At 38.3% G+C, this 17,921-nt stretch overlaps 1 protein-coding gene across 2 annotated transcripts in view; it reads left to right on the top strand.

The window, feature by feature from the left end:
- The window catches only part of LOC108068479 (patj homolog), a 30,243-nt gene extending 13,390 nt beyond the window's left edge, over positions 1–16,853 (top strand). For both annotated transcript variants that reach the window (XM_017158089.3, XM_070217470.1), the window contains one exon: positions 15,478–16,853. The gene's annotated coding sequence lies outside the window, so the exon portion shown is untranslated. The remainder of the gene's footprint in view (positions 1–15,477) is intronic.
- The last annotated feature ends 1,068 nt before the right edge of the window (positions 16,854–17,921 follow it).

Consider the following 17,921-nt stretch of genomic DNA (forward strand, 5'->3'; position numbering starts at 1 on the left):
CAGAGTACCCTGTACTTTTTCGGATCACGGCGATGTTTGACTTGTGTACACAATAAATATTACTGATTTTAATGTATTAAAATAAAAGTTAAATATTATTCTTGAAGTAAGAGTCTACAATTAATATTTATGGATCATGAATATAATACGATTAAATCGTTAGAACTAATTAGTCATGGTGATGAAAGCGTATTGTAATTTTCAAAGTATATTGTTGGTAATGTATAGACCAGACAAAATCTATATTTGTCTTTAATATTTCAGTATTCCTTTGAGAACTTCTTTCCATTCCCCACATATGGTTCAATTAAACGCTGATAACACGAAGCACAAAAAATCTGCTGTGTCTGGCCTTTCATTATTTCAATCTTCAAGTTATTTTTCCTTTTTTTTTAGGGCCCAACACTCGAGTGAAGTGCATAATTTCGTATCGAGTACTCAACGCTCTCGCGATATTTATCTGTCCTGTCGCTTATGGCTGTTAATATGCCAGGGCCTACTTAATAAGACCGAAAACTGCGGTGGGGACATGGCAGCGCTTTAAAAATACATAAAAATTAACTGCTGACGCAATTGCCAGGGGAGGAAAATCTGGGAGGAAGGAGCGCAAAGTTGGCGGTGGATGAGCTTGAACAGCCGTTCCGCTGACGCACTCACTGCTCATAATTCCCATAATTGACAATGCCACTAGGCCATCCACATCCCCAACCCCCCGGAAAACTCCCTTAATGTCAGCCCCGCCCCTTGGTTGTCATAAAATTTGTAGCGAACTCAACCGGCAGCTTATAAATATTTGACGATTTGCGTTCGCCGACTCGTCAACTGATTTACTTAACTTACTTAAATACAAATTACCGAATGCAGTTGCCACGCCCCCTGCCGTCCGTGGCCCCTTTATAAATATGGTAAATAAATTGCGAATTCCGTGGACCTCGAAGTCCTTATTGATTTTCCACTGACTTTGTGCTCGGGCTCTGTGAAAAAACAAAGGGGAAACATATGTTTTCATATTTAATTACACCCATTCCACAGCGAGTATGCCAAGGCGCACGTGTGTGTACGAATTTCACTTGAGTGTGGGTGTGGTTGTACTGGTGAGTGTAAGTGTTTTATGAGCATTTTGAGTGCGTCTTTTTGCGTTATGGTTATGGCAGCAGGTTGCAAGGTAGCAAGTGCCGATATCGTTGGTAGGTTGAATGGTAAAACACCTTTAAAGCATTTCGATTTTATTTATCTATAGTAACGTATGCCCAAGGAATGTGTTTTCCTTAATAACTAAAAAAATATAACTAAATTATGTATAATAAATATCGTAATTGTATTTGTATTTTGGATCTTAAGATCTATAGTTTGTGATTTGTTTTATAAATATCTTAGATAAAAATGTAGTTTATTATACAACAACATTTTTTACTGTAGAAAAATATAAGCGAAATGCAATCTTACTTACAATTCAGCTTAAGATAATTTCCATGCATTTCAATAACACAGACAAATTGCTTCTTATTTTCGACTGCACTAAAGGGCATCACAATGTGAGCATAGTTACACGTTGATTTTGGCTTTCAGGCTAATTAGGTTTGTCGTCGTGCCAAATGTGAGCCAAGTGCAAAATTGCGTGCATTTGTTCTTGGCCAGACACTTAATTGCAGTGCAAACGGGCCGCGAAAACGGGCCCTCGGCTGTTTTTGCACTCGCTCACCTGTTCGCCGGCCTACCTGAACCAACCACCCCCTTTCCCTTCGCCCTAACCACGCCCTGTTTCGGAACCCCTCTTTAAGCCCACCTCGAGTTGTTTGTGCTGCATGCGAGGCCAAAATGTTTCCAGCCACTGCGGCTGCCAGATAGGCCGTAAGCAAACACACACGCGACGTCATCGAGGGCTCATTGTGCATGCCAAGATTACCGCCCGAATGTACTGACAACAGCCCCCCTTTCCATTCATTTCCCCCTGAATGCACCTCATCTCGGTTATCGTTTAAACAACAGTTCAAAGTTTACGCACTTCCAATGCAAACGATGGACCATCAATTAGGACATTTTCAGGGAATTTTAAAAACAGCATTAGGACTGGATAAATATGCAATTTTTAACACGTTGTTTTAGACAACTGACAACACAACGAATCGATTCCAATTTCTTTCTTAAAAGTGTTTTGCTTTTATTTTTTAATACATTTTTTTAACCAAGAAAAAACCCCATTAACATAATAAAAACAATTAAAACTAAAAAGGACACAACATGCTGGGAACATTACCAGTTTTCCTTGAGATGTTGATGTTGTTTCTTGTGGTTGTTTCTTTAGATGCTCCTGTTGTTGCTATGTATATCTTTGCATACAAAGACTGTTGTTGCAGCTTTCGGTCTAAGCCAACAGGAACTTACAATATGCAGGAAAATGTAAATTTAAATGCTGAATGCGGCCAAATGTCACAGACTAAACCCTTTGCTGGACTTTTAAAGAAAAGAAACGTGTCAAAACAAAACAGTAAAATAGAGAAATGACCCGGCTAAGAAAATAGAACAATATAATCAAGAAAAAGCTAAAGGAATAAAAAACAAACAAAAGTCCCGGCAGCCAGATAAACAATAATATTCGAGTTCGAGTCAAGATTGATAGGATTAGGTTCAAGCATTTCAAGCATTGAATTGTAAAATTTAAGACCTATTTTACGATCAATAATTCCAAATATATGTTCTTCAAGCGAAGTGAAGTATTAAACCAGAACTTTTGTACTTTCTTTTATTTTTTCTCCTGCTCTTGCAGTAAACTTCTTAGTTTTGTCTTTTTTTAAGGGTTAAGTGACATTCGGTTTAGTACGTGTTGATGTTGTCGCCATCCATCCTGAATTCAACTTCCACCCTACTATTCACTCCTTGTCGCCTTTTTTTTAATGCTATTTCACAGCTATTGTTGTTGCTGTCAACGCGAAAATGCTTTTGACATAACGGTCTGTATATTGAATGAAGATGTATGGAAAAAAGGCAAGATGATATATGTACGTATGTATGCGATTATGCATACTTTATTCAGATATATTCACATGTATTTTACATATGTACTTCCTTGTACAGTCAAACTTCTCTAACTTAAACTCTTAGAATATGTGTGTAGTTTAAACTGGTCATAAAAATAAAAACCTTAATATAAATACTTGCAAATTAATAATTTCTTTAAATAAAATTTGTAGAATTATTTTACAATTTAAAAAAAACAAGAGAGAACGCTATAGTCGGGTGCCCCGACTATCAGATACCCGTTACTCAGCTAAAGGGAGAGCGAAGGAGATGGAGATAATTGGCTTAACTCGTGGGTTAAACTTTGATCCGCCGTAACTTTTTAACGAATGGTCCGATTTAAAAACTTTCTTCTACATTTCGATAGGTATTGATAAACACAATAAAACTGCATTTTTACTTTTCCGAAATATTGAAATTTTTAAAATCGTATATAAGCGATTGTGGGCGTTAGAGGGGGCGTGGCACCCTTTTGAAACAAACTTGCGCTGCGTAGGAACTCCTAGAATCTGCATGCAAAATTTCAATCTTCTAGCTTTTATAGTTTCCGAGATCTCAGCGTTCATACAGACAGACAGACGGACAGACAGACGGACAGACGGACAGACGGACAGACGGACAGACGGACATGGCTAGATCGACTCGGCTAGTGATCCTGATCAAGAATATATATAGTTTATAGGGTCGGAAACGCTTCCTTCTACCTGTTACATACTTTTGCACGAATCTAATATACCCTTTTACTCTACGAGTAACGGGTATAAAAACCTTTATTAAAATTTAAAGTTGAGATCATGGTATTTTTTTGATTCCATATTTTGGCTCCTAACAAGAAAAGTTATTTAAAAGCTTAAATAGGTTAAATGTCACGATGTGCGGGTTAGAGTTATAGAGGCTTCGCTGTACGTACACAGCTGCATAAATTACGTATACGCCAAGGCAAGTTCAATCGGTGGTTGAGCGCTTGTCTTCGCCTCCCATCCGAACAACCACTTGACAATCGCAAGCAGCTCTCTCATCTCCCTACCATCCTTACTTACTATCAGCACCCCTTCCGTTGCCCACCGCCCCTGCAAGTGTTTTCCGTATTTATATGCAATTTTTCTTCATCTTTTATGTATGCTCGTTGTCGTCGCCGGCTTTCATATCCTTTCCAGTGTTCATGTATACAGATGCAGTCATGGTAATAGCACTGAAAATTAACAAAATAATTTTAGGTTCTCAAAAGCTATACATCTTTAATCCTTAAAAATCCATATCCTCCGCTAAAAATAATTTTATCATATGTCCATAACTTTTTTATGAAGCTTTATTTTATAGGATCTTGAGAATATGAAATTCAGAAGTCTATAAACAAAATAAACAATATTTATTTAATATTATCAATTAATTAATTAATTCAGTATTTTTAATGATATATTTAATTTAGAGAACACAAAAGTCACTATTTATGTAACTTGTGCTGTATATGTATCAAATGTATTCCTGTAGTTGTCAGCCAGCCGTTGCATGTGTAAGTCGCTGTAATGATATTTGTTATTTGTTTGTTTGTTAGTTTGCGTGTGCGTTGAAAGCATTGAAATGCCGTTTGTCAAACACGAATACAGCCACCCATTACCCCACCGCCCAACCACCCAACCACCCACTCGTGCACTTTTCTAATGGCTAGCCTGGGGGGGGCTTTTGGAAAATTTTTTGGGCGGGGGAAACTGAGGGAATGCATTACAACTCGCTTACAACTCGCAGCGTGATTCAATTACCATGAGCTCGCTCTCGGATCACATTTGCATAGGCTTGGCCCCGAGGCGATTTCCCCTCGCTTCTCCTCCAGCATTTCCCTTGGCTTTTCCCTACGCCTTTGTTTTTCCGCTTCACCCAGTTTCGCAGCCTGAAAGCAGGCAATGAAATTTTTAAGTGCACACACACACGATATCTGAGTAGTTTCTGTCCATTTTGAGACTTGCCATGAATGCTCGCCATTTTGAGTGCTCACTTATGCATTTATTTAACTATTTGCACTTCACTCTATCAGTCTGCGAATTCGAGTTTGCCCAGCTCTTGATTAGATAATTTTGAATTAACAGAGATAACGATTATGATGAGTTAAGAGAAATATTTCATTATTTTTTATTTACTTAATAGAATACAAATATGTGTGCTAATTATACCCGTTACTCGTAGAGTAAAAGGGTATACTAGATTCGTGCAAAAGTATGTAACAGCCAGAAGGAAGCGTTTCCGACCCCATAAAGTATATATATTCTTGATCAGGGTCACTAGCCGAGTCGATCTAGCCATGTCCGTCTGTCCGTCTGTCCGTCTGTCCGTCTGTATGAACGCTGAGATCTCAGAAACTACAAAAGCTAGAAGGTTGAGATTTCCCACACATATTCTTTGGCTTCCTACGCAGCGCAAGTTTATTTTAACCGAGCGCCACGCCCCCTCTAACGCCCACAATCGCCCACTAACGATTTTTAAATGGGTCCTGCGCCCACATCTTTAAAGATTTCCGAGAAGTATAAATGCAATTTTGTTGTGTATATTTATACCTATCGAAATGTAGAAGACATTTTTCAAATCGGACCATTCATTAAAAAGTTATACGCAATCAAAAATTATATATCTATCTCCCTCGCACTCCCTTTAGCTGAGTTACGATTATTAGTCGGGACACCAACCCGACACAGCGTTCGCACTCCCTTTAGCTGAGTGACGGGTATTAGATAGTCGGGACAACAACCCGACTATAGCGTTCTCTCTTGTTTTATTTACTATCCATTGAACTCTCTAAATCAGCAACTTTAATTAAGTTTGCCCATAAATTAGGGGTACATTCCCCTGTGAACTGGGCTTGATCAACTATGCATAAAATATGGATAATATATTCTTGAATGTCCCGGATCCCAGGAGTAAATCCTTTTGATTTGTGCCTACCAATTGGCCTGCCCAGGAGTATCGTTTGCGAATACAACATGCATATCGGATCTGTTTGGGTCCTGATTAATGGTGATACTATCTGGTTGAAAGGGGAGCAGGGTAAGTGGGTAGGGGGTAATACCAGACATGCCACACAACTAAGCCAGGCAATCTAGCATCTGTGTGTGTGTGTGTGCTCCTTGGAGCCGCTTCTCATGCTCACATTATCCTGCCTTGGCTCCAACCAGACAAATTCCCCTACTTGTTGGTGTAAACCATATACCGCACACCAAACAGACCCAAAATTGTGTGCATTATATGCCCTCGAAATAACTTTTGCTTAGTACACAGAAAGCCACATCTAAATAGATTCCTCCAGAAATTAATTCATTGCCTATTTAGGTGTTTAAAATTATTGAAATTTAAAGCACTTATTTCACAGATTCGCCTTAATATAAAATAAGTAGTGAGGATATAACCATATTAAATAAGGCATTTCTGGTAACTAACATCCCAACATAATATGCAAACCATTTATTGTCATTACATGAAAAACGAATTACGAAGTAAAAGCTTTTATTTTTTCCCACATCATCCAGTAATTATACTCCACACTTACTAATCTCTGGCCTAACACATCAGTATTTAGCTAAATGCAAATTTGATGTTTCATCATTTTGTATTTAGTATCCCTGCCCCGGATGGCAAATTGAGGACCACAATGACACGAGTCGTCAGAAATCAGAGCCCCTTGTTTACCCACTCTTTCCGATTTTCCTTAGTTTTTCCGGCTTATTTTGACACCTTTTTCCCTGCCAAATTGAATGTAAATTGAAATTGATTTTGTGCAAATTAATTTCATGTAAGCGGCATTAAATTGTCGCACCGCGTTCCTTGTTTTGCGGCTGTCTGTTTTATGCACCGACGCTGGCAACACAAACAATATTCCATCCCCCTTGACTTTGCCCCAACCCCCGATCCATTTAATCTACCCGCCCCTGCCAACTGATTGTGCTGCCTGTATTTGCACTTCATTTTCATATTTAAGTTCGTTTATTATGCGAATGTAATTAATTATAAAGTTTAGCGAGCATAAATTTAATGTTGCCATCACACCGACAACTCGGTGGTGGTGGTGGTGCCAAAGAATTTCCCGGCGGACGGGGGGTTAATCACAAAGCCATTGGCTTTTGTGGGTCAGTGTTGACTTGACACATTTGATGGCTGGAGGCCGATTAGCCGATGTTTGCACTGGCGTAAATCAAGCGATTGTCAAGCGCACGCAGATCAAATTGTTTCAATCGAGCGATAAATCAATCAGCGTAACAGATGGACACTCAGTTATCGTCAGCCTGTCTGGATGCACAGAGAAAAGCATTCATTCATTTTAAAATTATAAATATTGTTAGATTTGTATTAAAATCAGCACTAAAATGAAACAAAAATAAAATATTTGTAATAAAAAGTCAGTTATTTAAATACTTCCCTTGTTTATCCATATTAGTTAGCCAATTCCTCAGCAAATACTCCCTATACTTTCCGTTTTCCTAGCGCATCATGAATGCTTAATTCCCGCTGACATTAGTCGCTGACTCTAAACGATGGCTTTGCCAAAATCTAAAAAGCCAGCCACTGTGGCAGCAGCTGTTGCAGCCACAAATCTCAAATGCAAAGAAACATTTTAATGTGTGTGTAGCACGCTCTTTGGAGCCAAAAACCGAATGCTGCACTGAAATCAAAATCCAAAAGCCAAGCAAAAAGCAAATCAGCTGATACGCCCCTTTTATTCCTCGCAGTTCGCGGTCCGTAAATTATGCAACATGCTTTTAGGGTACTGGTGGCGGAAAAAGCAACGCAGGGAAATTGCAGGACAAAACGAGCTGCGAAAAAACTGCCGATTTCCACGGAGAAAAAGGGGCAGAACTCAATCGCACTTGGTTTGGAACAAGAAAAAAAAACAGGAAAAACTGAACGACAACAAAAGACTAACAAATGGTCATGCAAAAAATAAAAACAGTAAAATTTACAAGGAAATATTTTAGAACCGCGGTTTTTTCTAGTAATTTTTTATTGTCATATAATTTTTTATAAATCCGTTGTATTTATAAAATATTTATCCCGTTGGATTAAAAGTGAAAACAGTATATTTTTAGTTAGCAAAAAGACAGTGGAAGGAAAAGCCATAAAAATCGAGATGAGTTGTTAAATTTGTGGTCAAAATAGGTAAAACGAAAAACTTTCGAATGTTTTTTTGGGGACAAATCCTTGGAAGGCTTGAAGACTCTACTTTTGGTTATTCCTTTTTGCCCTCCTCTTTATCACCCTCCCTTCCGGCCTTCTATCTTTCCCTTTTCCCCAAACACATTGTGGGGGCGCTTGTGTGAGTGGGTGGGCTGTCAATTTTAATGGCTGGCCATGAAATTGAAATGCAAGCAATGAAAAATTCAAGCATTTCAACATGATGGACACTATGGCTCTGGCAATTTATAGCTCGACCATTTGTAACAACGCCGTGCCAACAAGAACAATAATAATAATAATCACAAGAGCAACAAAATGGGGCATATCGCTAGCTGACAGTTGAATGTCGTGGGCCTTGTCGGTCTATTCGTTTCATTTTGTAATTAAAATGCCATTAAACTACCTTTCCCTTTGTAGTGTGTTAAACCTTGACATTTTCCTGCTGCCTGTCCATTAATTAATTATGAAAAAATTCAATGTTTTTCTATTTCCTAATGCTGGCCGAAAATTGATTAAAGGATTGCCTTTCAATAGTCTTTGACACTGCCCAATAATTCATATTGTTTGTTTTCTATTCAACTAAATTTTTAATTAAAATTCTTAGTTATTTCAATTTAATATGCACCGATATTATTATTTTACAAAGCTTTTTTAAGCCTACGCAGAAAAAATGTATAAAATGCAAATTCATCGTCTGAAAAACGAACATTATGCAAATGCAGTCAATAAAATCTATTTGGTATGTCATTGTATAACGGCGATAGCATTGATGAGGCGTGCTTAAATCGCATCTGCGAGAATTGGGCGTACTCGGCTGACATGTCGGCTACGTGATACGTTGCGCATACGCCACCGTGACCTGTCAAAGCAAATCTGTCTCCCTCGACAGTTGGCTTGCTTTTATGCCGACTTAACTCAATTTGGCCTTTGATAAGCTACACAAAACTCGTTGTTATTGTTCCATCAAGCAAATTCGTTTTCAAAATCAGCATATAAATAAATTCGCAAGCCAAATAGAAGGTAAATTAAATTTATCTACGTCAATGGCTTGGCTTGGCTCAATTGCCGTTGATAAACCCGGCAAAAGGCATTCATGGCAGGCTATTTTAAGGCCATTAAAGGCAGGCCAAAGTGAATCCTTTTCCTCACTCTCTCCCCCCAAAACCCCTGTCCGGATCGTTAAGGGAATGAAGACAGGAAGGCAAACGACATTTGCAGATAAGGTTTCACTCCTTTTTTCTTTTTATACCCTTGTAGAGGGTATTATAATTTCAGTCAGATGTTTGCAACGCAGTGAAGGAGACGTTTCCGACCACATAAAGTATATATATTCTTGATCAGCACCAATAGCCGAGTCTATCTAGCCATGTCCGTCTGTCCGTCTGTCCGTCTGTCCGTTTCTATGCGAACTAGTCTCTCAGTTTTAAAGCTATCGCGATGAAACTTTCCCGAAGGTCTTCTTTCTATTGCAGGTAGTACATATGTCGGAGCCAGCCGGATCGGACCACTATATCTTAAGGCTCCCAAACAAATATAAGAAAATTCATTGTAACTTTGTAGGAAGTAGGCGTTTTGATTCTTGACTACTTAAAAACAAAATTGAAATAAATCGAAACGCTGAATCTGGAATCCCTGGAACTGCACCGAGTGAGTATTCTTTTATCTACAAGGGTATATAAGCTTCGGCTGGCCGAAGGTAGCTTCCTTTCTTGTTTTCCTTACTTTTGGGGGCCAGTAGAAAAAATGAATTTTTTCTGCTCTCCTTTTTTGGGCTCCTTCGGTTGTTCCTCATGGCGATTTAATAAAAGTTGCGGCTGCAATAAAACGAGGGCGGATGACATAACAAGTCCAAAAGGAGTCGAAAGATGTGAAATCTGTTGCTACGGCCGTGCGGTCTTATCAACGCACTCCACATGCCAGGTCTAGGCTGTCCTGTTCGGCAATGGAATTATTACATTTTTATGAGAGCCCTCGCACAAAGCATCCAGCCACTGTCCTTGACGCGTGCCATAAGACAATGGCATATTTCAACATGTCAGTGCTCAGGCTCTACGGCCACTTTTAGTTGGAGTCGCTCCCTGGTCGGTGAATGGAAATATGGCCGAATAAATCATTTTATTGCAATACAATTTCGGCTCTCTGTCACTTTTTTTCCCTCACCATCACCGGATGTTTATCACGCGTTTCATACAGAGAAAAGAAATCGAGCAGACAATAATATTGTATTCCAAATATTTCAAAAATAGTAATACAATTATTAAAATAATATCTGTTTTAAAGAAATGCAAAATTAAAAAGTAAGGATTCGTAAGAAAGGTTTAATATTTATTTATAATATGGTATTCACACTACGTTCATATTCAAAAATATTAGTTAATACCCAACATTCACTTTTTTCAATACATGACGTTTATGTTGAGAGACTTTGAGTATATTTTAGATTTCCTAAAATCCCTGTATACTAGTTTTTTTTAGAGTACACCCAAAGACACACTGCCACTTCCATATTGCTGAAGCATTTTATGCGGCCATTGGGAGGCCAAAGATACACACACATATACACACAACCGTGACACGTTACTTCAATATTAATAAGGCCGTGTGGAGGCTGTCAATTTGACATGGCGCCAAACTGCTGCCACCGGAAGTTGTCCAACGGGAAGCGGAAGCGTCGCCCGTGCCCCGGCATCGAATTACATCTACATCTACACTGCTCATTTTTTATTATCGCCCAATCCAATCTCGGAACCCAGCTCCTTGGAGGCGGAGGTGCAATTGGTTTTCCGAGCTGCTGCTGCTGCTGCTGCCACCACCGGAAGCAACATGGCAACACTTTGGGAATGGAAGTTTGACGGGTTTCTCGGTGGGTTATTGGCCACTTGAGGGATTGGGCGTAAGCCAGATTTTGTGGACAGCAATTAATACTTTTATGGCTGGGAGGACGGAAATTTAATTTAATTATTAATTAGCCAGGCCCGTTGTATTATGGCCATTAAGCCAGGCGCGAATCCAATTTAATTGCGTTGAACTCGAGGAGCAGTTGTTTAATTTGGCCCTTCTCGACTATTTGCCTTCGAACGGCAAACAAAGAAGGCTGAAGGACCAAGATCAAAGTCAATGCCCCTGAACTGTCCTCACCTTCTCGCCAAGTTTCCCACGGAGAGTTTCCCCCGAAAGTTTGTCCTTTTCCTGCTGCTGTCGCACCTTGAGCGAGTTTCAACTCTTTCGCCTGCACTTTGCCTTCATCCCCCGCACAGTTGCTGAAATATTCATAATTGAAGTTTATTGTTTACCCTCGGATGTGTGCCACGCCCACGCTGCCGCCCCGCCCTTTTGGTAACTGGGGCCGCTTTGATTGTTTTGTGGCCCGGAGACCGTCGATAAGTTGGCCTGCAGAAAGTTCACAAACTTTTCAGTCTTTTTTGTTTTAGTTTCCCTTTCAAGCGCTCTGAAAACTTTGATTGGCGAACAAAATGGCACAAGTGATTGGACATGTGCTTCATTTATTATACTGTACGCCTGACCTACTAGTATTTCTTTTTTGATTCGAGGTATCAGCTGTTGAGCCACATAGCCTCTTGAATTTAAATTATGTTAGCATTTAATTTTATTTGAATTTAATAAACCTGCTTAAATACATTTAATTAAAGGTTCCTTGATTGGTTTATTTTTTTTTAATTGGCTTCAAGGGATAGCTCCGTTTTTTCTGAAATCGAAACTATTATCATTCTAAGCTCAGACAAAGTGCACTTGCAATTATCTCTCAATGGCGACCACTCAGTTCATGTCAGTTTTTTTGTATGGCAAAAGGTCACGCGTTTCCCATTTCCGTTTTCCGAGTGTTCTTGACCGATTTTTAATAAATTGCTTTTGCCTTTGAGCATCGAAACGGAATGGAATGGGGATGGTAAGAAGAGGGTGAAAGGAGCCTCGAAGAACCCATCCCTTATTTTCCAACTCGAAGCTCGTTCTCCGTTTATGGGACCCACTTGAACGAGCTATTAAATATAATTGCGAGCAATTTGTACAATCTACTTAGGATATCATTTTTAATGCGACAACCCAGCCCAAAACCCCTTCCCTCCTCATTGCAATGCTAATTGCGGAGAGAGCGAAAAAAAAGCCGGGACGAAGGTAAACATAAAAAGAACAATAAGCTCGAAACAATGGACTGTTTGCAATTTAAATTAACATTTTGAGTGAATCAAATAAAGGCGAAAAGGATGGCGGTGACAAAAACTGCTGAGCGGAGCAGCTAAATTGTTTTTGATGCCACCGTTGGCACTGCAGATGGTCAACAGATCCCATTGCAGGCCAAATACCAAATGCCGCCTACCGGTAGAGAGAACACTAGTCCTGGGACAATGGCGCCCGAAAACCAAGCCAGATTTGCATAACACGTTCCACATTGCGGTTTTTAGTGGCCAAAAAAAGCCGAGTCCGAGATTCTGACACCCAACGTTCTGCCCGCCGAGCAGCTGCGGCTGGTTTCGTGTATTTCAGCCTCCAAAAATCCCTCCAACCGCATCTGCCGTGAAATATAAAATTCTAGCAACATAGTAAAGCATAAAGCTCTGAAGGGACTGACCCCGACAATGGTTTACCCTCTGCAGCTAAATATGCAAAATAATTATTAGCCCCACGCTGAAATATAGAATTTTGATTAATAATTTGTTTAATTAACGAAGATATTAATAGTTGGATATAAAAAATTATATTGTTTATTTTCATAATGCCCATAATATTATTTTTAATTTAGTTGTTTTTTAATTTATTTATTTTTTTTTTTTAATTAAATCTAGAAGGAATATTAAACATTCTGATTTATTGTTAAAAAACTTTAAAAAATTTTAATTTATTATCTATAACAAGATAAGGCTTATAAAATTAAATTATCTTCCTATTTTAATCTAGTATTCCATAAAAATGTTTATCAAAAACAGAAACAAATATATATTCTCTTATATTTCGTTATATTTAAAATTCCTATTATGCTGCCTGCAATGTTTTGACCACATGCACTTTCCATTTTCCGCGACAACGAAAAAGAGGCGGGAAAGCGATTTACATTTCACTTTCCTGGGATGCTTAAATGCGACGCCGTTTTCTGGTCTATCTTGTACCCTTTCTTTCGCTGACAACCTGGTCAAAGGACTCCGAGCTGTCCAAAACCCAAAGCCAAGGAAGGAGGAATAGGGAGCGGCAAACAAAGGCAACAACAGCCAGGCAAACAAAAGTGGCTAAAAAAGCAAAAGCTGCAAAAAGGCCAAAGGCGAGGCACGAACTCTCTCACGAACACACAAACAAACCCGCTCGCACTGGCACTCATAGATACATATATGCATGAAATTTCACACCCAGGGGCGCAGGTGAGGGGGTAAGGGTTAAGGGGGGTGGATGATGGGTGGTTTTGGGCTGTTTTTGGGGGTGCACAAGACAGCCAGAGGAGCCGAAATGCAAATACACAAACAATGGCGGTGCGGGGGCTACTAAGCCAAGCTAAGAAGGTTTTGGTAAACAAATTTTACTGCCAACTCGCACACAAACAGCCCGCACACACAAATAGGAAAGTGCACTTGGAAAAAACTATTGCGGTCTTTGTAGGCCTGTAAAATCTATGAGAGCTACATACTTTTAAAGAGATATTTTTAAACCAACTCAAAAACATACGTTAAATATTTCAAATAAAAGCCAAAATTACATATTTTGGTTATTTATCAATCTAAAGTGGTATTTCCATATACATATGTATAATACCGAATTTTTAAGCAATTGTAATCAAAAATCATAAAAAAGCAGAGATCAAGTGCACTTACAAATTTTTAAAGATCTATAATATATTCGACAATAAAAAAATATTTGCAATTTTCATTTTTTTAAGTGTATATTTTCTGTTGTTGCTGTCGGCCCAGGACATTCATAGTTAAAATTTAGAGAGACAGTGCCGAGAGATTTGGCAAACAGCTACAATATTCCTACCGCTGATGTTGCCAGCCGAATCCCCTCCCGCACTCCCCTCTTTTCCCCTCCTGTTGCGTTAATCAAGGTTCACACAATCGCCAACAACAACAACTACAACAATAACCACAACAACAATGTGGGCCGAGCACGTGCCAAAATTGCCCGGGAATATTTTGCATTTGTTTTTTATTTGTGTTAGCGACATTTCCTAGCCCAGTTTTCGTTTCGGGCCATTTGTTGCTGCTGGCCATCTGGGTGTTGATTAAAAAATTGTCAGGTTCTGAAAATTCATGGCCTCCCATATCCTTCTTATTACAGTCTGGGTAAAAAATGGAAGGCAAGGTCATTTAAAATTGTGTTTTTTATGTGTTTAGGTAAATTTATATTGTTTAATATATTTTTCTAGAACTTAAGGATATATTCCTATGTCGCACTAAATTTTTCAAACGAAATTTCCAAGGCATTTAAACTTTGTGACACACTGTACTTGTCATAAACTGAGCCAAACATTCACCCGCAGTTCCCTTGAGAAAACCTTTCGGTTTCTGACTATTAAAATCGATTGGATTCTGGTTGCTACCGCTACACTTTGGCCATACTTTCCGGGGGTTTTTAGGTTTGTTGAATGCCCATTTGGGTTAATAACAAATAACCGAATGGTCCATTATACGAAATGAGCCTGAGCCCTGGCCGAAAAGTGTTGAGAGCTAATGGCAACGGCCCTGACAATGGCAGTTACCGAAAAGGGGGGCATCCTAACGGGAGTAGATTACGTTCATGGCTTCCCCGTTCGCATTACCCGAAATTACTCTCATGCATTACGTAATAAATTTATATGAGCTAATTGCCAGCAAAAGTTCATTAATTTGGGAGTCATGAACCTAATTTATTGGGGGCCATTAAATATTGCTAGTTCCTGATTCTGTAAATATTGTGTTAGGTTTAAGCACCAAAAATATCATAATTATGAGGAGGTAGCGGGCCTTTATCACCAATTTAAAATGTATTTCATTTAATCGCCTGTTTGTTGCAAAGATATAATTTATATTTAATATCCAGTAATAAGCCTTGATTGATGGTTATATTTAAAAAATATTACAAGTGTGGTGCTTACCTTTGTATACCATAGTAAATTAGAGGTCTGGATTCCGACCACGAATCGAATATTTCCATTCACTATGATATTCATTGCACATAACATATATGCAAAACAAACAGTCAAATACATATTGGCGAATCAATCGAGCGGTATCGACAGACTCCGGAATTATGTATTTGCTTTGCCGCAGCCATGACGACCGCTAATCTAATTTTCATATTTGTTCGCTTCGCTATTTGCAGATTTTATGACCCTAATATCGGCCTTGTGAGGGCAGCACGACCCGCAGCTACGAAATTGGAAATCTAAAAGCAACAAAATAGGAAAGTCTGCAGCATAAATCGGCGAATCAGCGAAACTGGGCATTAGAACAATTTGTACATAGTATATAACCAAATCCGCACATTGCCAGAATCGATTAACTATTCGCGAGATAGGTAAAATTGATGGCCCAAGCCTGAAAACTGAACACTGAACACTGAAAATGCATAAATAAATAAATTGAATGGCACGCAACGATTCTAAAAATATCACAAATTGTTGTATCAATAAATTATTAATAACAATTTCTGCGGACAAGCGCTAACAAAAAGTTGACAACATCAAATAAAGTTGAACATCAACAGAAAAAACACACGGAATTCGGAGCGTGAAACGACGAGGAGAGGCGGAATTTATTCATACACAAATATTGCAAAGCATTTTTCCAGTTTAGTATGCATATGTCGAGGCCATGATGGCAATAATGATAGCACCCCTGTAGTTCCCACATATCCACCCGAAAACCACAATGCCCCGCCCACCCTAGAAGTCCGCTGTAAATATTCCAGAGATTATTTTTATTGTCCTTTTCAACTTTACGTAGCATAAATTTACAATTTCTAGCTTGTAAATCATTTATACATACTTAAATAGATAAGGCTAGGTCGGGGGGCGGCTATGTCGATGGGCGTGGCAGTTTGCTTTTCTTAAGAGTAAGCTCTAAGTAGATATCACTCGTACCCTCGGGAATTCGGGGACACTTTTCAAATTGTATAGGAAACGAGAGTTGCAATATTGCATAGGTTCTTGAGATTAGTTGTGCGTATATACGATTACATATACCTATTTATAGATACTACAAATTCTATGCCTATGAATATAATTATATATATTTACAATTGACGACCAAGCAAAAGTAAAACTTTAACTTTAGTAACAAGTCGAACACAAGATACACAATTGAACGAAAAACACATAAACTGAACTAAAGTAGATCGAAAAAGGAAGACATTGGTAAGATGTTAGGAGTGGTGAGAAGAAAGAGCCAGCAATTCTTTTCACCACTCGCAGCATGTCAAATATAAACATAAAACAAAAGCTTGTTAGTGATACTAATTTTAAACGGAAAACCAACAAAGTAAAATATAAATGAAAACACAAACCACGTTTGATAATTCTTAGCGAATCTTAAAATGTTTACATTGTTACTAAATTTCTGTTAAGCGATTATTTGTTATTTACCTGAATTCGATATCATCTGTATATAGAGTTCTGAATCACATTAATAAGATGCTTTAGCTATCTTGATATAACTGAGCGATATAGAATAAGATAACAACACATACAGTGCGTTTCAGAACTACAACTGTTTAAGTATTGTTCTTCATAAATATGAAGTGAAATGTATTATTTTAATAATTCAGCAAAAATTTACATCAATAAATTTTTTAATTTTCAATATTTTTTTTGAAAATATATTTATATTTTAAGAAACAGAAAACATTTGTATTTGTATTTATTTTTTAATATATTTACTTTTTTTTTATTTGTAGCGATGAAACGCACTGTCCATACGTATACCAATTAACACAAAGACATAGAGACATTAACTCATGCACTTTCGCTTATGGAAACTACCTTATTTTGCAGATAAAATCAGACAAAGTTCCACGCAAATCTAAAGCAAATATGCAGATACTATATCTATCTATCTATCATACGACCACACTACCACACATAAAAACACCACATACACGCATATAAGTACACGCACATCAATGCAAGAAGCATAATATCTGAAACAATTTACCAATTAGCATTAAAAATTAATGGAAAAAACACTGTCTGAGCGAAAACCAACTAGCTAAAGCAAACGACTACAAACAACACTTAATGTAACAATAAAAGAGAATCGAATCGAATCCAATCGAAACGAAACGAAACACGAGACACGAAAGGCAACGCAGATGAAATTTGAAATAAATATGCAAATTTGGCAAAAACATAGGCTACATTAGACACCAGAGTATGTAAATTGACGAAATGTTCAATAAAAGAAAGCGAAAAATATAACAAAAGTATTAATACACGTACAAAGATCCATTTGAGTGTGCAATTTCATTTATTTCGAAATGGGTTGGGGTGGTGGGGTGTTGGGGTGTTGGGATAGCGATAGCCCCCATATTGGGATGCTGTTCAATCAATTGTTAAACCGGAAATGGAAATAACACACTACGAATGTGGAGGCGTAAAGTGCATTGAGTGCACTTTCCATAGCTCCCATAGGGGCCATGGAAACTACGATGGTACGGTGGTCTGTGTGCTGCGGACTAAATTACTCGAAAAATATATTTAGTTGCTGGCATGTTTTATGGATGCGTTGTAATTGAATTGAAGTTTAAAAGGGTGAGAGGGTGAAACGAAA

Source organism: Drosophila takahashii, chromosome 3R (genome assembly GCF_030179915.1).
Source record: "Drosophila takahashii strain IR98-3 E-12201 chromosome 3R, DtakHiC1v2, whole genome shotgun sequence".
In the NCBI taxonomy this organism is placed as follows: Eukaryota; Metazoa; Arthropoda; class Insecta; order Diptera; family Drosophilidae; genus Drosophila; species Drosophila takahashii.